At 41.9% G+C, this 26437-nt stretch overlaps 1 protein-coding gene across 4 annotated transcripts in view; it reads left to right on the forward strand.

The window, feature by feature from the left end:
• SGCZ (sarcoglycan zeta) overlaps nt 1-26437 on the forward strand; it is a 6780780-nt gene that overhangs the window by 5605611 nt on the left and 1148732 nt on the right. The window lies entirely within an intron of this gene.

Consider the following 26437-nt stretch of genomic DNA (forward strand, 5'->3'; position numbering starts at 1 on the left):
TCCGCGGAGCGAACAGGGAAGTCCGTCCGCGAAGCGAACGCAGATATCACTAATTTTTTTGCCTTACATTTTGGTCATTTTTAAAAAAACTACTGGACAGATTTACACCAAATTTACAAAAGAACGCTTTTGGGACCAGGCCGCCACTCCTGCCGCAAATTTGGTGTAAATCCGTCCAGCGGTTCGGGCTGTAGCCGTGCGCAAAGTTTTTTCCCATTCAGTGTATGGGAAAAAAAAAGTTTTGGGACCCCCCTATAACTTTCCCCCCCTGGACGAATCCTCACCAAACTTTGCAAAAAAAAATCAGAGTGACCCAACTACTGTTTTTGCAAAGTTTGGTGAGGATCCGTCCAGGGAGAGCGAAGTTATAAGCCACCCAAAAAGTGCTCTTCCTATGGAAACAGCAACTTAACCATTACTACATGGCCACTACCGTGGCCATGTAATATATATATATATATATTTTTCCAGAAGTTGTCTAGTACTCAAGGCTAGGCTGAATATTTTAATATTCTCGATAAGATAACTTAATGCTTTGTTTAAGGGGCATGCATAATCATTGCAAATGACATTTGATTGTTGACATGATTATTTTTATTTTGTTAATAGACTATATAGGTGCTGATTCCCTAATTAATCTGTTAACTTGGGCCGTGTATTACCATGTGATATTTAGAGAACCACATTTTATTAATTGACATATGAAATGTACCATGAACCGTACCATGGAATGGCAATGTATAGTGTATTTATTTTATAAAAAGACTTTTGGCTGTATTGTAATATATCATCTTTTTGTAAATAAACCCTCAATTCTGACATTTGACAGTGCCACCCTGTTGGACCTACATAACTCCATAATAACCCGCATTCACTATCCTCATCTGACTAGCAAAGGCAGCAGTGGTGAACACCTACTCTCTTCACACCTCAATACTCACAAATCCTCAATGCCACGTCCTCTCCCACCTCTTTTGAATTTACTATCTCTACTATTGCTCCTCCTCACTCGGGTCCCATCATCTCCATCTATCACCCTCCTGGTCACACTGGACCATTCTTTTGATGAACTTGGGCAACTCATAAATTCTCTTTCCACTAAACACAACCTCATTCTCTCAGATGACTTTAACCTTCCATCTCAAGCCACTTATCATGAAACTGAACTTCAGTCTTTCTTAGTGACCATGTTCTCCACTCCAGCCATAATCTACCTACCACCCAGACCAGGGGTAACTCTTTGGATCTTGTATTCATCTCCACATCTCCACCTCTCCCTCATCCACTAAAACTACAGTCACACCATCCCAATCTGATTACTCCATTGTTTCAACTACCATCTCCTTCCACACGCTGACCTCTCCTCACCACTTGCTTACCTATTACTAAAAGGAAATGTAACCCTTCAAACCTTCTGCCATTCCTCCCTTTCTCTTGGACCTGCAGTTCCACTCTCGATCTTCACACCTGATACTTCTTTCAATAACACTGCATTCTCCAGGTTCCTATCACTACTGTATGACTCATTCTCCTCTTACTTCGCACTGCTAACTTTCACACCTAAGCAACAAAATCCTCAACCATGGGTTACCCCATTCATACACTGTCTGTGCACAGACATGTGTTGGCTGCTGCGCAAATGGAGGCATATCCAATTGCATGAGGACATGAAACTCTACCTGTCTGTCCTGAACTTTCTCATGCCCTCTCTTGATAGAGTGAAAACAGCTTCCTACTGCACCCTCATTGGGTCTCACTCCAATCATCCTCGCTGGCTACAGGGCACCCTAAACTCACTCCTCACTCCTCCTAAACCTAGGACTATCAACTCCACTCTCACAGCTAATGACCTAGCTGATTAATTTGCTGCAGAAATTTGCAAAAGTAGAGACTCTCTCCTGATCTTCCTTACACTCCCTCTTCCTATATTCTGCACTATGCCTACTCTACTATGATCCTCTGCCTCTATCTCCCACTTTAGCAAGACTAATAGTGATTATCTCTAATGATGAAGGTTAACCACTCATGTGCCTCATATCAGACCCTTTTGCTCCTCAGTTACTCAAGCCCATTGCAATGTTAGTGGCCTCTCACCTCACTGAATTCTTCAACCTGTCCTTAGACTCTGCTTCCTTTCCCTCTATTTTCAATTTGACCACATCCATCCCTCTCCTAAAAAAGCAAGGGACTGACCCAAATCTACTGGGTAACTTTCACCCTGTGTCTTACCTTCTGCACTACTCTAAAGTGCTTGATATCATAGTGTCCAGCCATTTTACACATTTCTTAGATATCCACAACCTTTGACACACCCTGAACGCAGGTTTCCGCTCCTGTCATTCCACAGAATCTGCTGTCATGAAGGTCTCCAACTTCATCTCTTCTGAGAAACACTCCAATATATCCTCTATCCTAATCTTCTTGACCTGTCTGCTGCCTTTGACACTGTTGATCACTCTGATCTTCTTAATACTCTCTTTCCTCCTAGGATTCGTGAATCACACCTCGCACATCACCAATTCTCTGTATCCTGTAACAATACCTCTCAATTCACTTCTCTATTTGTTGGTGTTACACGGGACTCTGTCTTGGGTCTTTTCCACTTTACACGTACACATCTGCTCTTGGGGCACTCATTTTCTCATTTTGAATTCTCACACCAACTCTTCATGGACGACACCCATATCTTCTTCTCTTTTCCCAATCTCTCCTCGTATCTCCATATCAGCATTTCAAACTGAATCTGTGCCATTAAATAGTGGATTGCTTAGGCCCCCCTGATGTTAAACTCAACCAACAAACAGTTGCTCTTCTTCCATGCCAAATAATATCTCCCATCTCTTCACCTGACTATACTGTCCCCACTGACACTCTCCCTTACTCTTCTACAGCTAGAAACCTCTGTGCCATCTGCAACCCTTCTCACACCTTCTCTACTTTCATCCCCAAAACTGCAATGGTGTAGCCATCCTTTCAACACCACGAAGCATCTCTTAACCATTTTGTCTTCTCTAAACTGGACTTCTGTGGCACCATTCTCTTTGGTTTACCCAATTATGCTTTCTGTCCTCTTCGCAAGATCATTAACTTTTCTACCAGGACTCTATATGAACTCCCTCACTTCACACTTACTTCTTCATACCATCAGCAGGGTGAACGGCTGATGATGCAAAACAGGGCCAGATTAACATTTCTGCTCCTTGTTTCACAAATCTATAAATGGAATGGCACCACCATACCTATCCTCATCTATTCAACTCTACAATCTTCTCATAATCTCTGCTCTGCCTCCTGCACTACCCTTGTGGCAGCTTTCTCTCTTCTTGCTCCCCGTGCATGGAATTATCTTTACACGCATATCTGAGAAATCATCCACACCTATTTGTTCAAAACCAAACTAAAAGCATACATCCTCACCTCTGAGTTACCCTCTTAGTCTACCTCTAGCTGACATTTTTCAGTCGCCTCTACGATGCCTTTGTCCCTCACTTTATACTGCCTCCACTCTAGCACCTCACCCATCATTCTCACATCCCTAACACAGCTGTCCGTATGGCCTACCTATATTTAAAAAAGGTATAATGTTGGTTGTCCACAGTGATTGTTGAATTTACCCCCCCAACCCCGCAATGTGATCAGAATACCACTCAAACTCACCCCATGGTAAGTGGCTCAATGCTTCCTGTCAAACTAGATTTCTTATCGATTGTACATTCTTTTGCGATCAAAAGAGCATTGTTCCTCTCTATATATAAATACATAAATATAAATACATAAATAAATGAAAGAGGTGCACATTCTGGGTCTTATCACAATACATAATGAATAGACTATCTGTTATAAAAAGACTGCTCATGAGGGCATGTGAGAGGTGAAAAGTGTTTAACCCTTATTCTATCCTAAATTCCTTTGCTTGGGAGGCCTCCCGCCTCCTTAAGACTTGTGAGATCATTACTAGAGTATGAGCTATAAGGCAATGCCAATTGTGGTTTTCTACTGGCAGAATTTACTCCTGGTCATCCGTTTTCCACCAGCACGAGCCCATGTATAAAATGTACTAACAGGCTTAGTAGTAGTGTTATCAATGTATTGCAAGACACTGTGCTTGGTGCATCAGTCTCTAATAGCACATGTAGTGGGGCCGTGGTGTTAATATCATTTGCATGAGAAATACCACCATTCACTTCTGGGAAACTCACTCATAAATGCACCCACAAAGAAGGTCTCACAGTGTATATGTTATCAAAATACAACAATGTTGCCATTAAAACATTTCTGTAAGTGGTATTTAATATGGCTCCTGCTCTTCAGAATTACCATCAAATGTGCTTCAGACTGTGGCTCTGAAGGTTACATGAACAAAACAATATATCTATAACTATATGCGTGTTTTTCATTGAGCTTGTATATTGATATATTCGGTCAATTGAAACATGGGTGTTTCCACATTAAAATCATAGCTGAAGACACATTCATGATGGAAATCAACTCTGTTTACATGCTGGTGAATCACTGGTGCAAGGATCTAGAATCTAGAAGAAGTCAAATATAATACACACGTGTGCTCATATGACACACACACTGCATGGAGTGCCGTCCGTTCCAGCAGCAGACTGGATCCTGCACCATTGATTTTCCAATCTGAATCCATCGCAACTAGAATATGCTTGAACTGATGGATGGTGGAAAGATATAAACCAGTGCTGCTTTACCATATGCTTGAATTGTGTTCGTGTCCATGTCATTATTGTGTGTCCCTCAGTCAGGCCCTAAGTGCATCGCAAATTTAAATCCCTATATTATAAAGTCGTGACTCATTCTCATACTGACAGCACTCACTATTCAAAATAATAATTGCATTTTAGTAATCATTGCTTCCCACTTAATTATTGTCAAGATACCCTTTTAAAAGTTCGTAAGTATTCTGTGTTTGAAATCATGAGGGCAATTGCCTTAAACATCAGCAGTAGCAGTGCACATTGCATTACAGGCGCAGTGCCTTCCATCCAGTGCAATGCCAACATTGTCTTTCACACGTATTAGTGCCAGGACATCCGCCAAGGATGTTGATGACATTTCTAGATGCCTCTTCAGAATTAACATGTGGAGCCTGCAAAACTGCCACTTTACAAATACAATCAGTGGCATGCATGCTCATTGAGCACCAAAGTTGCACAATGTGCATGGGCTGCAATGCATGAACACAAAATTGTGTCTGTCACCATAGCTTCCCTGGTTGCAGAGACACGACAACCATTCATGGGTGCATGTTGGAAAACTTTGGGCCTGATTCATAGAATTTCTTGCACAGTTCAAAGTGACTTTGCAATGCCGACATAAACCATGACTCATGGAACTGTGCAAAGTGTGTTTTTGCATTGCAAAGTCCGTGCAAAGTCATGTTGTACTGCAAAAATGACTATGCACTGACCTTACACAGACTTTGCACTTTAAAAATATGACTCATTTATACTTATTTACACGACTCAACAAATTCAATCAACATAAGATTGTATTAAGATTTAAGAGTTAAAGGGAAGAATGTGTTACCTGTAACCACACGGATCAATTCAAGTTAACCTGGGGCCAGCTCTACTGGAAAGATAAGTCAAGCTTAGTCAATTCCCTTAACTTGCACCCAAGCGATAATGCCAACATAGCAGCATAGAGTAAACGTTGTGATCTCGATGGCCGGTGCCAGTTCACAGTGTGCAACCAAGATGTTCCCTCGCATTATAGGGAGGTTGTCACTGCTAATAGAGATTGAGGATCAGAACAGAGCTGAGGAAATTGGCAGAATGAAAGGTACACATTTAAAAAAGTGTGTGTGTCTGTGCGTCTATGCATGTGTGGTAGTGATAGTGACATGAGGCGTAACGTGGAGATGAAGGGTCATTGGGTCTAGACCAAACCACAGAGCATGATGTTGAAGGTGCTGCAGCTTTTTCCTCTTTCAATAATATCTGACCAATATCATTTTGGCATATTTACACCATGTTCAATTATTTGCATGTTTTTCTGTGGTCAACCTCCAACAACTAATTGATTCAGATTTGCTTATATTTGCACATCTGCTATGGCTTTCAAATAATCCTGACAATATTTCTTGTTGCAAGAACCTGGCCTGCTGTCTCATGTTCACCTTCGATATGCAACTGTTCAGTTAATTCAATGGGGGTCATTAAGAGGTGGGCAGTAAGGGATTACCGGCACCGGTAAGGGGACCGGTGCCAGTAATCCCTTACCACCCTATTCCAAGGTCCCTTGGCGGGGACCGTAAGGAACGTGTGGTCTGACCACACGTCCCTTACGGGTACCGCTAAGGGACCAGGGCGCTAATAACGGGATTGCAAGTCACGAGCCCGTTATGTTGGGTGTCCTGACCCATGTTTGAGCTATCATGCTGCAACATTTGGTGCTGTGGGCTTAGAAAATCCAAGATGGCCAAAGAGCCCACATGTGCGCCAGAATCCAGGAGAACCACGCAGTTTGTGCGCACACCAAAATGGTTACCTAACTTGCCACCCACCAGTGTAAAGAAAGATCTTTGTTAACAAAATCCACTGTTACGGATGTCAAAAAGTTGCTGAAATCGTGGCTCATCGGACCACTTTAAAGATTCAACCCTTTTGTGGGGTTCCACATAACCATTTTACTGTAAGGAGCCCCATCAAAACAATGTTAAGCAAGGATTATTTACTACCATGTAAGAACCATTCCTGTTTAGAATGCATTAATCCAAGAAAGATCCGAAAAATGCATGCAGTACCCGCTTTTGACTGAGGGCGGCGCTAGCGGTCTAAACTCTGACAGGGAAACTGCATGTCAGGAGTTGCAGGAGAGGCCTTTACATCAAAGGCTGGGAGTTAATTAAAATCTTAACCACATGCTGTTCCCAGAAGACAATCTGATTTAATTAACAGGCCAAAGGCTGGGAAACCTCTCACCTCCAGAGATTCACACCAGGAGTTAGAATCTCACATGACCTCTTGATTGATAGAAGGCAGACTGGCTGTGAGCCTCCTGGAGACCACACAATAGGCTCTTGCACTTGAATAGGATATGTTGATTTTGACTGTTTTCTGTCAACAAAGGCCTGCCTGCCAGAAGACACATGTGATCACTGACCCACCCAAGTCTTGGAGGCGGACTCCAACACTCTGAGAACTGAATTGAAAGCAAAATATATATTTTACAGAAACACTGATAACTCTTTGTAATCAAATGACAGGAATGTATAACTTTGAGAGCCTTCATTTAAAAAATGTACCTTCGATTCAAGCCCAAACTCCAATTTGTGTGATGTTCTGGGGCAAAACCCTGCTATTTATGTATACTACAGACTCTGTGTTTAAGCTAGAGACATGGGAATTTACTGGAGTATGTATGGACAGGCCGTGTATATGTGTATAACTTTTAATGAAGAACCAAGGTAGCATAACCCACTAAAATCGAAAATAAGTTGCCATTTTTGAATGCAAGCCCTTAGGAAGAGCAGAGTTTGAACAGAGTATACCTCATGCGATAGGTAATATGTACATGCAATGACAAACCACTATGTATTTGAGAAATGTGTATTTTGATCAATTATAGATTTGTGGGCAAACTGACCAGGGGAGGATCCTCTGACCCATAAAACCTACAGCATCACTCTGACTCACAGTTCCTTCCCCAATCATGGGAGAGGGGAGAATTGGGCCAATCACAAGAAGAAAGGGGCAGGCTTAGCTAGGCCCAGGCACACAACCACTTTCAAAACACATAAAAAGAGACTGCTGGGACAGGTAGAGTGATTCAATTCCATTTGCTGCAACGCGCTCTGCCGGACCACACAACATCCAGAAGATACTAGATTCAACACTTAGACTTTAAAACTCCAAAGAACTTGATTCAGAACTCAAAGCAAGGGCCTAAACCCACAAACTGAGAACTCTTCTCAGTAGGCCTCAGCATCCAGCAAACCTAACAGCGGTAGCAGCATCCAGGAGCCGTGCAGATCAGCGCTGGATCCAGAGAAAGCTGTGCAGAAAGATCCAGAAGCAGTGCTGTACCCAGAGAAAGCAGAGCAGTATCCAGAACCAGAGGCCAGAGATCCAGAGTGACCCAGACCGCTGTTAGCAGAACCAGAGAGCTGACCCAGATCACTGTGAAGTGCCAAGACCAGAACCGGAGTCCAGTCCAAAACCTGACCAGATCCGTGGCGAGGCCTAATTCAAAAATATATTGTGAGTACCTAGCAGAACTGTGCAGAACCAATCTCTTAGTTAAAATAATATAATTCAATCTATTTTAAATCTAACCAGAACTGCCTCCTAACTGTCACCTGTCATTTTCTAGCTGCAAGCTGTAACCTGTCGCTTTGAACTTTTAAAATTTCAAATCTGAAAAACTACCTTTATTTAATCGTCCGTATCTCTGGAACCGTTTGGGCTAGGAACTTGGTTTAACTTTCCTCTGAAAGCTTAGAATCTCAGCTTTTCAAGAAGTAGACTTGCTACTCCACATACTTTTGCCGTAATCGTGATTCACGCATTCGCGAATCTTGCCGCGATTCGCGATTTGGTTAAAAATCCAGCCACGTGTGGAAACAGCAGCTTCCTTGCTTTCCTTTGCCAAAAATTCGTTTAACCTGCTAGTTACTCCTAGATCCTTGCTAAAGTGAGCCTGAACTCATCCCAAGTATATTTCACTCACCCTGAACCTCCTAAAGGGAATTAAAACCATTTTCAGCATATTCCTCACTTCATTGCCACCACATATAAAAGCATTTCGAGCCTGTGTTTCAAACTTCTGTAGTCTAAGCTTGCTGGGGTGAACTGAATTACATTTGATTGCATTTCTGAGAGCTGTGTGCTTTCCTTCCATTTCCTTGCTTTGCATAAAGGGGGGAGTGAATTGCCAGAGAAAAGTGATTACATTGTCTTTTGCTGAAATCCTATCAAGTTTTTTTTCTGTACTGCATTTTCATTCCACCTTGCATCCATTTGAAATCATAAAAGTATTGTTGCTATCTTATCCATCCTATAACCACTCATCATTGATTATAAAGAAGTGTGCTGGTGCCAGACTATCCATTATTGATTACTGATCAGATTAAGTGTGATATTCAATTATTAATTTATTATAAGTGTGATATATATATATATATATATATATATATATATATATTGTTTAAATTCTCAAATAAACCTTTTAACTTGCAAAACAGAACTACTTCTTGGCTCAGTGGGGTCAGGGGGATTCCAAGAGAGGGGTGTTATATAGGGGTAGTCATCCAGAACTCATGAACTGGACATAAAGATATATCAATAAGGGTTTCCATTCAGTATCCCACACTAGGCATTGACTTAGCTGTAGTGTTGAATTGAATCTTCTTACAGTTATTAGCGCCCTCCCCATTCCCATTGAGCCCTATGGGGGGTCAAATGGGAATGGGGAATGGTATGTTCAATGGGGACTTACCGGTCCCGCCAGGGTCAGACTACACCGGTAAGTCCCCATTGAACTACACCAGTGCCAGACCCGTTATTGTTGGTAGTCATGGCGCAAATAGCGCCATGACTACCACCAATCTCGGAATGAGGCCCAATGTCTGTTTTCTAATATCAATATTGAGATCACTACTACAATTTTGAATGTCCTTTTTGTCCATTGCAATCTACGAGGAATTATGTTTCCAAGGAGCTTGTTGGAGTCCAGTACAGATATAGACACATTCTGAGCACTTGTTTGATTTTGTTAAGTAGTAGTAGTGTGATGGATTGCCATCTGTGAGGGTGTAAACCATGATTCAGGTAATCCTGTCTTTGACAGGGAGATCTTTCATGCAGGCTCACCTTTCATAAATGCTGCTTTCCAAAATTATCGCCAACACATTGCATGGATTCTATATGTGAACGATCTAGTGTTGGTTGATCACACTAAAATAGGTCTTAAACACAAACTAAATAACCTAGAGGAATATATGATACAGAATTATCTAACTATCAACTATCAAAATCAAAAATCATAAGCTTTGTATGTGGGTCCAAGAAAACAAGAGCCTTTGTATAGAAAATAGGAAACAAAGTGCTGGAACAAAGTGACTCTATTAAATACTTAGGCATCCAATTTCATAAGGTGCTTGGGGAAGCAATTTGACCAAATTTGCTTAAATCAAAAATCAAGATGCTCGCCAATTGCTAATGTTTTATAAACAAAAAGTGATTCCGGTATTGGCATACAGCAGAGAAGTTTAATTTGGTCAGCGTGGAATGTGCTTAAAGGGGCGTTTTGGGAAATCTGTACTACATTTTCCTAAATCTACTCCAATGAGTATTATCATAAATGAAATAGGCTTACAATCCCTATATGCAGTAACACTATGGAAAAGTCTATCATTTTTCAGGAAAATCACAATGAAGGAATCTGCGCTACCATATCACATCCTATTCAAGCTAACAAAAGGCACACATATGTGGCCCATGGATGCATGGTATCATGCTTGCATAAAACAGCTTGAAGATCTGGATGTGGATAGTGAAACCCTGATGACGAATCCTAACTTGGTGAAAAAAAAGGTACAAGAAAGAGATTGGATTAAAACTCTGAATGAAAGAGCAACTTGTAAACCTCTATCTCTCTTTCCAAATGAGCCGCAAAGATTGAACACATTACATAGATATTTGCAAATATTCCCGGGCCTACATCATCAGAATCAATTTCTGCGACTAAGACTCAAACTATACTATATAAAAGAGACCATGTTCCGAAGAAAACTGAAGAACTGCTGCAAGAACTGCTGCCACAACATATGTAGGTTTTCAATATCACCTCAAATATAGAATCAGTGAAGCATTTAATAACTGTATGCCCAGGTTAAACACTACAGAGGACACAGTACTGGGGAAAGCACATCAGTAAATGAGTTCACTGTCCATTGATACATGGTGGAGATTATTCCCTCTAGGAGAAAAAACATCTTGTGTATGTGCTGGAATAAACGTTTTAGATACAATATTGGAAACTTCTGATGTGACCGTACCCATATTTGCCAGAGAAAGTGTAGATTGAAGCAGCAAGTGACTTAATTGAATATGACGAAAACTTTTGATAATAGAGATCATGATGAGAAATAATCGTATTTTTTTCTTCTTTGTAAAAAAACATTTGTAACAAACTGTAACACATTAAATAAAAAATAAATAAATAATGAAAATTATACTTTAAACATGTACCCTTAAACCCTCAGCACTGGTCCCACAGTGACATGAGGCAGGGTCAATGGTCAAATATCATTCCCGACAGCTGCTGAAACACAAAGTGACAGCAGGCAGAGGTTGCATGTTAACTGTTTGCAACTTTGATTTCAATTATAATAATTGAGCCCCTAAGTCAACATGCTGCCTCTTAAAGCTTTAGACATAAACTGGGCCTGTTTGTGATATGGTGGCTACTAAGATCACACAATTATAAAGCTATTCAAAGTAATGTGGTTTCATGCATAGTCCTTTTGAAGTCAGCAGACATGTGAAGGGTAGGCCAGAATAGAAGATCCACCATGCAAACCAATTACACTGGGTATGATGTCAGGAAGCCAAGAAAAGAAGTTACAACTGCAAACAGCAGTCTTACTTTGTGACATTTCCCTGTGAAATTGTGCCCTAAATGGGAAGGTGGCAAGCCCTCATTCTTGATTCATATCTGCACTCTTAAACGAACAAACAATTAATCTAGGCAATGTTTGGGTATATCCTAAGGTCCTTTGTCAGTGAGGTGAAGACAGAAGGCATCCAAGGCAGAAGAGTGCTCTGTCCAATATTCATCCCAAGGGATATTGGGGGTGAATTGGTGTTGGCCAATGCCCCACTGCTGGCTGCACTAGAACCAGAACCCTGTTCACTGCAGGTGATGGATGCCCTGTAGGTACCAGCCAAGCTCTTTTTGAGTGGGAGTGCAGAAACAAAGGATTCACCTTGCCTGTAGCCACTGCATGAGGACTCCTGGCAACCCAGAAGTCCGGAAGCAGTTGGATCCTGTTTTGTTGACTTTGAAGTGGCATGACCATGATCAGCATGCTCCAAGCCACCACATTTTCTAAGGTGCCGATTTTGGCAATACATACATCTTTAAACTGCTTGCTGTATTTCGAGGTATCAAGATGCTGGCTTTACCATTGAAGTGGACTTTTAGGAAAGATTTTCTTATTACTGCTTTACTCACATAGACTTTTATGGAGCACCCTTTCCGTTTGTTTTGTTTTGACTGCAGACCCGTCTTTCTGGAGGTACATATAGCCTTCTACTATACTTCGCTTATCTTTTCGCTCATTTTTAGGGGCCATATATAATTCACTAGGGCTATCAGTACTAGCAAATTTCCTGTATTCTTAAAGCTGCACCAATCATCTTACAGTGAAGTGCAGTTGAGATACTTCAGAACCTTAGAGTGTTTTCTTTTGTAGTTTTGGGGTTAAAAAAATAATGTGTTGGGATGATGGTGGCAAATATTTTTCTACTATGTTTTGAACATTTTACTTGTGCACTTTTGCAGTTATCGCAAAACGGCTAAGAGTGTTTAGCATTCTAAAATGGCTGTGCAATAAGGTTTCCACTCGTCCTTTGATCCTGTTGTCTTTTGGCTTTCATCCTGCCCTCGCAGGTCTGGAATTGCAATATATGGAATGCCCTTCGGCAGAGTAAGCTTCAGCTTTTCGAGACAAAGTGTCAGTTTCTGCGTGTGGCTGGAGGTGGGGGCTGGAACTCTGTGATCCACATCTGACCACCTGAGTGCTGTTGCTGTACAGATTGTGTGGCCAGTGTCTATCCGATATTGGATAGCCATTGTCAGTTTTTATGGTGCAGGTCCTTGTCACTGGTGCACCTGGACAAGTTTCAGGAGAAGATCTGTTTACGTAGACTGCTGAGAAAACTACGGTTAAAAATCTTCTTCGTTAGTCAACCAGAAATGACACCTGAACCGACCCATGATGACCTGTTGGAAATTCGCCCAAAAAGCACATTTGACCCTCATGTTTAAAATTCAATCCTGAATTTGTTTGACAAAAGTGTTCTCCAAGATCTAAGCAAGATGAATTACAAGAGAAAAACTCCCATCAATATTAAAAATCGCCAACTGGATTTAATTTATGATTTAGCTGAAAATGAGGAGATCACCATCAAACCAGCAGATAAGGGGGGTGCAATAGTGATTATGGATACATCTCTCTACAATAAGAAATGCATTGAACTCCTTAATGATACGGACACTTATGCTGTACTGGATAGAGATCCACTACCGGAAATTAGAACATTGATAAACAGAACGTTACTCAAGGCAAAGGAAAACGAGTGGATCAGTGATAAGACATATCAATTTCTAACCAACTCCCATCCTATCACTCCAGTCTTTTTTACGGACTCCCCAAGATACATAAGGACAAATGTAACCCTCCCCTCAGACCAATTGTAGCTGGAATGGAGAGTGTATTTGACCCCTTGGCTATTTATATCGATAAACTACTTCAACCGATTATACAGGCAACATCTAAAGGATACAACCGATTTTCTGAACGGCCTTAAAGATTTTTCAGTCATCAGTGAAGATTGTATTCTATTCAGTCTTGACGTCTGCAGCTTATACACTTCGGTCCTCCATGGCGAAGGTATAGAATCTGTCGAATGGCTACTACTTAACAATCCAGAGATCCAGGGTAACCCACAATTTGTCCTTGAGTTGCTTAACCTTATTCTATTCAACAGTTACTTCAGGTACCAGGGCAAATACTTCTTGCAGACCTCCGTAACCTCGATGGGATCATCGATGGCACCTGTCTATGCAAATACATTTATGTTTCAGTCTGAAAGCCAAAATGTTTTGGAACATCCCACATGGTCCCCTTATATTCTGACATGGAAGAGATTCATAGATGACATTTTTGGTATATGGTGTGGTACGCATGTAGAACTGGACCTATTTTTTGAGTACATCAACTCAATGCACCCTCGAATCAAGTTCACCATGGAAGTCGGTAACCCGTAACTTCACTTCTTGAATGTTAATCTGAGCATTAGTAACAACGTAATTGCAACCTCCATATACCACAAACCAACGGATATAAATAACCTGCTACACTACTCTAGCTTCCACCCCAGAGCTATGCTTCAAAGCTCTCTGTATAGCCAAATCTTAAGACTCAAGAGGATTATTTCCGATCCAGAAATTCTAACACAGGAATGCAATAACCTTGTGAATACATTTCAGAATAGAGGCTATCCTCAAGATGTTTTGGAAGTCGCTAAAAACAGAGCGTCAGAGATCACACGCACCGATTTGCTCAAAACAAAACCCAGTGGAAAGGACACACCGTTGTTATTCATATCGAAATTCTCAAGACAGAGTTTTCAGATCTCAAGGAGCATTGAGAAACATTGGAACAGTCTTCATAATGACCAGACTCTGCTAGAACTATTTCCGCGCCCACCGATGATGTGTTACAAAAGGGGCAGAAACATCAGAGACAAATTAGTAAGGGCAGAGAAAATACCCAAGGACAAGCAACTTTTTCTAACTACTAAAAAATGGGGTACTTTCCCCTGTTTGGGATGCACACACTGCAACAACGTCATCAAAGGTGATGTGGTAACTCACCCGAGAACTGGACAAAAAATTAAACTTAGAGACTACTCCACCTGTTTGTCATCAGGTGTAATATACTTACTGAAAATAACAGATCATAAATCGAACATACGATGTAAGAACCAATACTCACCAGTAGCCCGACACTTCAATTCCGAGAAACATTCTATTGCCCAAATCAAATTTCAGATACTTGAAGTTGTCAAACATCCAACAAGGGGCGGTGACTTTCAATCCCTTCTACTACAGAGAGAGGCCTATTGGATCGACAGAATGGGCTCCCTACAACCTTGGGGCCTCAATGAAGAATTTACCCTTAATTTCTTCCTGTGTACAGGGAATATTTGACCCTCAACACTAGCATCATGATTTTTGTAATGACCAAACCATGTTGAGTTTATCTCTTTTGGAAATTTCCACTGCTAATAAGTAATATTCGATTGAATCTTTTAATGGTCTGTATGATTTTCTTGATATCCCTTTGATATATGCTCCACCAAAGGTTGAACTGAATGTATATATGCATATATACAATGAATTCTTGTGCTATATGTTGTATGATAACTCATGAACTAAAACTATGTTTATTTTTGTTTTATCTTCAAGCCATATAGTATGCAAATGAGCCTTATAAATGACTAAAATACCCTTTTCATTTGGGTTCTGGTGGATGGAGTTCGTTTCATTCCGACGTTTCTGTATTTCAGTGCAACTTCTCCACCTATCTATATCCTTATTGGATAGTCTCTTTTAATTGACTCTGTAGATTTTTCTACATCGTTGCCCGAAATCCACTTAGGTTACATCTCTGTGAACCTTTCTTTTATATCCCTTCTAGTCTTCTTTTATGTTGTTTCCACACTACATTTCTCCTTTTACCTCTACACAATTCCACTTCTTTACACATTGTAGTCAACCATTGTTGGTTCACCCAATGGTCACATAGTCCATTCTAAGATGGCCGACCTTTGAGGTGACTTTTCCAGTCCCTCTTCTACCTTCATACCCGTAAATTATATCCTTTAGAACTCGCACCATCTCCATAGCTGCTAGGACGCGTTGAATGGCGGTAGCAGTCGTTCTGAACTGTCTCCCCCGTGCAGGTAAGCGCGTACAGCTGTTTATACTCTTTCCAACTGAGCTATCTATCTGAACTATTCACTCACCCTCGAGCCGGGCTAACTCCCTGCCTCACTTTTCACAGATTTCCACTCGTATACTTGGACTTGCAGTTTACAAGTGCATCGAGCCATTTAGCCCGAACATCTTCTCATTCAGATCGACATTTTTTCGAGCCGCACGGCCAAGAAACCGCATCACCAGCCCGTTGTGCCTGGCAGCCTGCGCATTGTAACTTCAAAGCTAAAACTTAAAGGTATTCCACTCACCAGCTTTTATCCTAGTTTCGGACAGTACTGAATAAGCATATGCCTTTTAATTATTTTCCCGATGTCTGTCATTATATTTTCTAGAGTATTCTACCGACCTATGTCAATCGTTGAACAGAAGTTACATAGTGTTTCACGTGAATGACCCTGAGTCTATTTGACTTTCACGTCGTTTGAATATTTGGTGTTTTCCGCATTAGTTACCTTTCTCCTGCACACTTCACAGGTACAATATTTTAACAAGTGCCTATCGTTGAATTTTCTCCTAAATACAGTTTTCTTTAGACTTACATGCTCTCTTATTTTTCATCTGTGTTCTCTTTGACTACAGTGGCTTAACTTACCCGTGGAGGGTCTACATATTGTCTGATTCACTACCTATGATCAAAATCTCTACCCGGTGTTCCTGAATACATTTCTCACCGGTAATTCATTTTTGCTCAAGATTTACCTCTCTATATTGTGTTTCTTATGGTCTTCTACCAAACTTTATTCTTCTTAAACTCCTTGAGTGACTACCTTTCCCGCACTGGTCTAGAATCGTCGTTCTGAACCTTCCCCCTTCCACTCACCCTGAATTGAAACAGGAATGAATGTGCCCTAGGGTTACAGGGTTGATTACATCTACTCTAACAATAATGTTTGTTTTGCCAAACAGATGACATTGAAATGTATAGCATGAGTAACATGAACCGTCTTAAGATAAAAAAAACCTGAACAAATGTGTTTCCTTCTTTTTCCCTTTTGTATTAAGAATTCGATTTTGGCCATATGAAGAAGAGGAAAGTATCCTCGATACGCGTCGCCACATGAATTGGATTCCACTGTCTCCTTAAATTTGTTGTGACCTACTCTTGCACTGTTTTGCTGTTTGAATTTGTAAATGTCTCTTCTTTTGAAATAATATGTATTTGATACCCAAGACATAAATCTTACTATAAAAACATACAACTGGATTTCCTGGTTTATATGTTCTTTGTATTAATATTAAATTACAGTAGTGGACTTAGTCCAAACACCTGAAAGTGTGCAGGGGACGGGAGGGTTCCCATGTTGAATCCTCATCCTATTTGTCTCACACCTGTTCAAGTTCCCAGTCAAAACTTTGAATAAATGGAGGACTCCTGCAGGCATTCGACAGATCATCATTGGTGGAAAGATCCCTACAAAGAAGTTCAGCCCACTGTTGACCCAAGTATAATTGTTGCAGCTGAACACCATTGCCTCCAGCCAGTTATCAGTGAAGCCCTGCCCCTCTTTCCTGACAATAAGTAGGCCCTCACTGGTGCTTCAACCCCTGTACTGGTGGCAACAAACAGGCTTGAAAACTGCTTGAAGATGAGTTCCTGTTGAGTCTTCGGAAGTGTCCCTGGAATACCCAATGGACTGACCAACTCTCTCCTGGGCTCCCTTGCTGCAGTCAAAGCCATTCCAAGTGCATGCTTGAAGCTTGGAGGATCTTTAGCATGTACTAGAAGTCACCGGCTCCTGCATTCCCAGTCTTCTAATTCCAAAGGAAGCCATGTGGGGCCTGTTCCTTTGTTTGCCAATCAAAGTTAGCCTGTCTCCGCCTGATCGTGGTGACTCACATTGCAACCCATCTCCTTGACTCCTTAAAGGTAATCTGCACAGCAGAAGTATTTTTTCTTTAGTTGAAAGGGTGTTAAGCGGGTCAATGCCTGGAGCCATAATACAGGTACTGCAACCAATTGGAACTAAATCCTGGGTCCAAAACTGATGTCTGCACCAGCTACCCATGGGACTCCATCAACCACAACAAGCACAGTAGGACATGTCTCCAAACGATTCTTAACATACCTGTTCCTTCCCCTCTATTTTCAATAGGGTTACATCGGCATAAATCCCGGTCTCCTTCCTGAATTAGATCAGTGGTGGTTTGTTCAAGGATACCCTAATATAGTTGTATTGAGCGAGTTACTTGAAGTTTCCTTAACTTTTTGAAACTTTGAATCACAATCACTGGCATCGTCCAATCACATAGTAATCCTTCCTGAAAAGTATATCTATTGAAAACAATGAATGTAGGGCACTATGTCCCAATCTATTGCAGGGCTGAATTTATTAAGTTGTGGGTAAATGTTGTAGAGTTGTTATTCCTACTCAGGGGTACACATCTGACTACTTACCTGAGCTGCACTGGTTTTGAAAAAAATGCTTTTCTATCTTCTAACAAGAGTGAATGTATGTATTCATGAATTTTATTGTTGCTGTGTGTCAATACTTACGTAAAGATTCATTGCTACTGTGTCTTTTAAAGGCCTAATATTTCATTGTACATTGTTGTTCTTACCTGCCTAACTGGAATTATTGTTCTCTCTTTGTATCATTGTAGCCCTAGACCACTCACACATCCCTCCTAAATCTTAGACTTGCCACTGTGCTACACTCCTTGATTGGGTTTTGCTAGACTACACTGTCTTTCCTGATGATCATAATAGGTTGCCTTTCCAAAATCCTCCCCCAGGGTTGATTTTAGAAATCCATCTTAACATGAACCAACTCGTCTCAAACTGATCACAAGCTCAACGTTTTGGGAGCAACTGACTGGAGCATCAACTCGATTGCTTGGAGCTATGAAACTATCCATCTCGAATGTCATCTAAACCCATCAGTGCCATCAACTTGCTACCAACTCCACCAGAGTCCCGAAATGATGGAGGCAACCTTCTCGCCATCTCAAACTCAAACTCTAACTTGGGATCCCACATCTTCGAACCATATCAGTGGGGCTCTCTAATAATCTCCCACTTGATGCAGGCCAAAACCCCTCTGTTTGATGGGGACTGGAATTTCTTTGATGATATTATTTTTCACTTAATGCAGGCATTCGAATATGTGTCAGTGTGCATAGTATTGTTGGTATAACCAGCACCTTAACCATGTTACGGTTTTCCCATAGTTGTAGTTCAATGGAGGGCACCTATCCATGTTAAAGGAGATCGTTTGTATAAAGGAGTCAGCATTCAAGGGGGGAATCTTTGATATGCCATTCAGAAAAACAGTGCCCAGATACTTGAAGTATTGATCTGTTTCTTTCAAGCAGAGATCTCACAGGTTTCAGGCAGAGCACTCAACATCATGTTTTTGAGGGGCAACTTCACATTTAATTTGGTATGTGTAGTATGATTGTCAGTGCCTATTTAGAGTCATAAATGAACAGCAACCTGTTGCCATCATACCTTAAAGTCATTTTCTTGCAACAGGTAGGGCCTCATTACGACCCGTGCGGAATGGGTTAACGGGTTCCGCTAATGGATGTGGACCCATTAACACCATTCCACACGATTATGAGGTTCCCTCGCGGGACTCGGTAAGGACGCCCGCGAGGGGACCAGGGAGCTAACAACGGGCCGGTCGTAATCAGCCCGTTGTTAGCTCCCTCTCCCATTCCCATTGAGCCCTATGGAGGCTCAAATGGGAATGGGGAAGGTCCGGGTCTGGGTTGCCAGAGGGAGGAATTACTGGGCCCTCCGAACTCGGAACATCCTGGTAATTCCCCATTCAGGGAACCCAGACCCAGTGTTAGTGGCAGCCATGCCGCCAATAACGGCATGGCTACCGCCAAACCCGTAATGAGGCCTGTAGTCCTTAAACATAACCGTAGCCTTGGATCTAAGTTAGAGCACCTGCAATGAGCTTGTGAATATTTCTCCAAAGTTAAGCTAGAATAGGCTTGTGATCATAAATTCCCATCCTAAATATCAAAGCCTTCTCTGTTCGAAGACTCATTGGGTTCTCCTTATGTTCTTGTCACCACACCAGTAAAAGACGTTGATTGTCCCGAGGGTCCAAAGCCCCTAGACCAAGTCGGGATTAACTTCCACCATTGTGAGCTAGCAGGAGAATCCAACCATTTCAGAAAGATGCAAATATTAACTGCTTGTTAATAAATTAGAGATGTTTGTAACACGTCCAAATCTAGAAAAATAAAGCTACCTCCTCCTGGGCCCATAGAAGAACTGTTGCCAACTGTTCTTATATGTAGTGATCCAGAGTTAGGTACATCCTATCCCTATTGTAGTAGGCCGTCAATCCTCTGAATATGCTATGTGTTTCCTAGACTCGACCCGTAAAACTATCTTGTGAGTAGTGTTATGTGGAGATGCAATTGGGATCAGCCCCTTCGTTGGAGTTGAACATTGCAACCAAAGATGAAGTCTCAGGTCTCATGATAGTAATGTTCACCTCCTCCTTCATGCATGTTTTGCTTTTTTTGTTTGCATCAAAAGCTGAATCGCGTTGTGTGTCTGTGCAATGTCTCGTTACCCAACCCATTCAACCCAATGGAAATGTTAGTGTTACCTACAGGTCAATAAGATGAAAGTGGCAGCCATAGTCCCACTGGTGATACATGCTTCATAAATTTCTTCAGGCACAGACACCATGAAGGTGCAGTGGCATGTTTACAGTCAACATGCTTTACTTTTGTCGTGATCCAGAAAATAAATGTGTTTTACAAAAGCGATGTTGTCACATATTGTTGAGACATACCTCATGCAGGGGAGTATCTCAAAGTTCATGTTACTAGCCAAGAGCCAATATCACTCTCCAGTGGGAAGGAACAGGTACACATTGCGAGGCATGCCTCATGATTGTTTTTGGGTCAAGCCATATTACAATGTGATTTACAATGACATTGCTTCATCCTGTGATGGTTTAAGGCAATGAGCACAGTCAAAGCAGTTCTAAGGTGCCTCGTAGAAACAGAACTCGATTTGCCACGGTTCCGTCTTCTCAGGTTGTTGTGGGTGCCACTCCTGTCACCCTAGGACTTCACACAAAATGTCTCCTGGGAATGGTTAGGAGACATAGCTCTCCTCTTCTTTGGATGCCTTCTGCATTCCCCTTTATGTCAGAGGACTTTGGAATACGCTGCACTTCCAGCAGAGGCCCAAAGGGTATTCCTCTTTTGCTGGTGCCCAAAGTTTAATGAAGGAAGGAATAGGAGACCCCTTCCTTATAATGGACAAATTTCACAGGGGATTGAGGCAATCCTGCTGTAAGGGGTCCAACCAACTGCATTACCCACACACGGCAATAACAATATCCCACACTGACACCAAACATCAAAACTCCACATTTGGTCTGAAAACGCACACAATCACAACACAGTCGGTACACCTCTATGCTATTGGCACACAAGGCCTCCCATACAAACTCAAGTACCTGCATGACAACCAGCCAATGTTATCTAGCAGCAAACCCGCACATAGCGACAGTTTTTGACAAATTACCAACGTGTGCACTCCCCCTTTTCTCCCACTAACAAACCCACCCTTCCCACTTATTTTACGATCTGCGATAGCACCAGGAGACCATGCAATTAGAAGTGGTACATGGTGTGAATGGTAACATCTGTTATGAAAGCTCTGACTATTTCTGTTACATCTTCCAACTTCAAAGTGCACTGGGTTGCTAGAGTCTGATCTGCACCCCATCTAAACGCTAACATAAATTGGCAAGTAAACATTAACATGTTGCAAGGCACTCCCCTGCTTCCTTCCACAATGAAGGAGCGACCAGAACCATGGGTGAGGCAGAAATGGGATCAAATACATGAAGAGTAGCAGCCACGTGACCAGGCCCCACTCGCCACCTAGCAATTTACATAAAGATGACCATCTCCTAGTTCTTTGGTATGCTCACCCTCGCCGCCTCTTCCCACAGTAGCAGAAGCACTTCCGTGTGAATTTGATTGTGTCTTGCTTGTTCACTTTCAACTTTCTTCAGACCTTAAGTGTAATCTCTGTGTGTAGCGTTTTGCTCACTACAAGCTTGTGTCTTGCTTGGTAATCATGGAACTATTTGTTGTGTTGCATACGTGTATGCATGGTTAAACAGGGATTGGTTAGTGACCAGCAGTCCAAACAGAGGCTATTTTCAATCATCCGGTCCTGTATTCGGGAGTGGCAGGCTAAGACATTTTACATGTCAGTTGTCTTACCCCCTCTCTTGAATGGAATCTGTGTTTCATTAGCACGCATGTATAAGGAGAAGGAGAATGAAACAGTCATGCGAGCAAGTTCTTTCATATATATGTTGGACATGCATGGACACAGACCAGAGCCGTGTGCTACAGTGCTGTTGGTCAAAGATACTGTTGATAGGATGTTACTAGAACCTGTCTTCACTTTCGTGTTCTACAGGAAGGAGGCAGCCAATTTCATACTGAGTCCATTTACACTAATAGAGAATACTCACAGCATATGGAACTCACAGCACATGGTGGCCAAAAGCCAACATCTACAGATCTCTCTAGTAAGATTAGTATCACCAAACAGTGTTTATTAGAGCTTCCTGGAATTATTCCTTAAACTCAAGTGCAGTGCCTGTGCCTTTGGTCAGTTTAAATGCAACTGGTGGTTAAGTGCGGCTTTCACTTAAAACTGAAGTTGTTTTTGTCATTTTTTAAATGGTTTTGCTAAAGAATGGGGTGTTGAAAAAATCATATTTAAAAGGACACTGGGGTCTGTGTGTGTTTTTATCAGTATCAGAGTTGTTCTCATCAAGCAATTTAGGATGTTGCTTTGTTCAGGCACAGAGGCATTTTCTTTCCTTGGGGTTGCAGGACTGAGAGACAGTGGGCCTCATTCCGAGTATGGCGGTAAGGGATACCGGTCACCGTTAACGAGACCGGTGCCGGTAATCCCTTACCGCCACATTCCGAGTTCCCTTTGCGCTCTCGTCCTTAACGCCTGCTTTTAGCAGGCGTTAGGGACGAGGGCGCAAAGGGGCTTTTTAGCCAATAACGGTGACCGTAAAGTTCGGTCACCGTTATTTGCAATTTCCCCATTCCCATTGAGACCTATGGGGGCTCATTTGGGAATGGGGAAGGACCCTGGGGAATGGGAAATTACCGCCCTGGTCAACTCGGAATAGGGCGGTAATTTCCCATTCCACCAGGGCGGTGCCGGTACGGGTCCGGTGCCGACCAAGGCGCTACTACCGCCATTGGTTAGCGCCGGACTCGGAATGAGGCCCAGTGTTCTGATGAAGCATCCATCTTGGCAGCTATGTCATGGCTTTGATTTGCATTGAGGGGATAGTGACAGGGGATTCATCCTTCGGGTGGGAAGGGTGCATCGATCTGGACTGATTTGTAATGTTTGTCATGTTTGTTTTTTAATCACAGCGTTTTCCATGGACTGAGATATATAAATTGTGTGCAAAAGAAATATGTATTGTTTTATTAGTTGGGCAGAACATTGACATATTTGGTTCATGGGAAGTTTTCAATTTGGGATACGTGATCTTAATAAATCATTTCCTACTGGAATGTTATAATATAAAATGAGGGCCATTAAATTCCAATGGGAATATGATCTTGGTATCATGTTTTATTTTAAGAGCAGGCGAAAGCGTACATGCCTGGATAGAGTACCTGTAACCCTGTGTACATGTGTAATCTCTTATCAATACATAATCAGGGTGTCTGGCAGTTTGGATAGTTAGGAAGTAAGTCAAATGTATTAGAAAAACTCAAATGCTAGAGGAAGCCAACGCTTTTTCAGAACTGGACATTGCAATTTCTGGAAAACGAGTTAGTCAGCGATACATGATCAAACGAGGTGCCTATGTGGCGTATGAAACACAAAGTGTAACATGTATTAAAGTGACTCCACATCTTCTAAAAACTGCAATTTACATTTCACCGTGTTCTATGTGGCACAAGACAATACTTGCTTTTTCAAAATATTGTAGTGAATATGCTAATGGCTTTGTTAATGGTTTATGAGGTGAAGTCAGCCTCTATATGATATGATGGAAGAGAGCTGTATACCAATTCAAGAATAAAGACCTCAGAGACTTTTGAAAATACGATTTTCCAGTCTGCCCAGAGTGCATTAAAATGTGGTCATCATATTTATTGTGCCAACAAATGGATATATCACTTATTTACCAAAGTGTCAAATTAGCCCTTTATCCTATTTGGGGATCATATCTAGAAGCAAGACAGCACATTTATCAGAATAAATGATGAAGGCATTTTAGTGCCTAAGGCCACTTGTAAAGTCTGACGCAAACGATGGGACTCGGTCCTTCAATCATACAGGCACAAGTAATTTCCAAGGGCTCCAAAGGGCAATTGAAGCAATCATTTTGCATTCACAAAGGGGGAAGTGGGAAGGGCCATTGACCAATCAGGTGGCTGGAACAGCAGGCAGGAATATGCATTCTCCACCTGCTTTTTCAGCCACCCGAGAACCTTCCCTGCACAGTGCCATTTTGTTTATAGGGGCGGCAACAGGCAGCTTCTCTTATTTGCCTCCCCACACCGCCCAAATCCCCGAAACCAAAAAAAACTCTCCCCCCAGCCCCTTCCTCCACACATACCTGCAGACCAAGGCTGTAAGCTCCAGTCCGCCGCACCTTCCACTCTGGCCGTTGCCACAGAAATGGAAAAGGGACTTTGTCCCCTTTTCCCTGTGGCGGTGGCCATCTTTTCTTCATTTTTATTTTGTTTCCTTCCAGCGATTGGCTGTGCAAGCAGTACGAATCTCCGAGGGAAAAAACAGAAAGCCATTCTCACCATGGATGAGCCCCAGGGTGTAAATGGCTTTCACGCCCCGGCTGGGGCAGGAGATGGCTGTTAACGGCCCACAGCTTGGGCCAAGGCCCTCACTTAGCCCGGACCTGCCATGGCTGGAGCTGGTGGACTGTTACCGGCCATAGAGAGAGTTTTGCCACAGAAACGATAAAGAAAGTATGTTATTTTGATGTTAACTCCTTGTTAAGAAAAAGTTGGGATTAGAGATCTACAGGACTTGAATTAGCAACACATGGGCATGGCCTCCAATCACTAGGCTTTGGTTAAATCAAATATCATTGGCTACAACCTATGTACTATTTACAAGGAAATCTCTTGATAAAGCACACTGGGGGCACTGAAAACATTCATATCTTATAATGCTATCACTTTCACTCAAAGATTACACTTAATTATTGATCACATATCAAATGGAATTCACAATATAGTCCTGCCAACCTTCTTATGACAGCTATGAAACCTGACAATCTTTTGGCAAATGGTCGTTTCATAGTAAGAATTTTGAAAGGATTTCAAAATACACTTTTGTATAATCTGAATATGGCACAGACAATGTGGTTTCAAAAGATTCGATGCTGTCTCTCTGTAAGTCTGCTTCAGGATAGCTATACTGTCTTTCATTCAGCCTGATCTAGCCTGTTCCATCTCTCTGTTGACATCTCTGTGCCACCTCCGAGATGGAGTGCCACCTTTCATGGGCCTTGTTTTTTTATATTTTGGTGGTAATTGGGGTGTGCAGATCATACGTACAGGTTGGTGCATGGTTTTGCACATTGTGTAATACTCTATGGAATGTTCAACCTTTTGACAGGCAGATCAGTGGTACAGAATTACATTTTTATTCTTGTCATTCCTATACACCCAAACTACTAAAACACATTCATTTCACCACATCAGATTTGGATGCTGGTGGTAATTCAGCAGATTCCACGTAAATGCATCACAACATGAGTGTGGCAGGAGGGAATGGATTGCAATACACATTACAAACACGTTATAATGCAAAAAATCTGTGGACTCTCTGCTCACTGTGCTCATAGAGGCACAGCTCCACCTCCCTGATGAGGCCTAACAAGGCTGAAACATGTGTATGGGGTTGCTGTTGGTACTCTTGTTCAGAAGGGAATACCATAGCATTTTGGACAAAGACTGATATGCAAATGGAGATTTCACATCTGTGAAAGGTAAAGTGAGCAAAAAGCAATGGTTGTGAACTCTCAAAGTGGGGAAAAAACCCACAGAACAGGTAATTATGCCATGATCTTTCTGGAGAGGTGCGCCTGCTACCTGTTTTGAAATTTATTTGCAAGGAACTTGGGCTTGGTCACCCTGAGTTACCTGGGGGAACCCAGACTTGAACTCCCTGCTCACTGTGCTCTGAGAGGCATAACTCCACCTCACTGATGAAGCCTAACAAGGCTGAAGCACGTGTATGGGGTTGCTGCTGGCACATTTGTTCAGAAGGGAATTGCCAAAGCATTTTGGTGCTGGACTGCCTGTGTGGGCATGACAAAGACTGACATACAAATGGATATTTCCCATCTGTGAAAGGCTCAGTGAGCAAAAAGCAATGGCTGTGGACTCTCAAAGTGGGAAGAAAAAAAACACAGAACAGGTTACCATGCCATGTCCTTTTTGGAGAGGGGCGCCTGCTACCTTTTTTGAAAACTTGTTATAATTATGAACATTGATTTCATACATTATTATGGATATGCACATACTACATGGTTGTATTTTAATAAAATGCTTGAAGAGATTGCATGGAATTGTTCTCACTATTTTGAAATTTAAATGATGGTGGTGTTGGCTTTGTGAAGAAGCTGTGATGGCTCCCCAAAGCTGTAAAATGTTCCTTTCAATAAAA

Source organism: Ambystoma mexicanum, chromosome 6q, assembly GCF_040938575.1.
Source record: "Ambystoma mexicanum isolate Mex_15411 chromosome 6q, UKY_AmexF1_1, whole genome shotgun sequence".
NCBI classification, from domain to species: Eukaryota; Metazoa; Chordata; class Amphibia; order Caudata; family Ambystomatidae; genus Ambystoma; species Ambystoma mexicanum.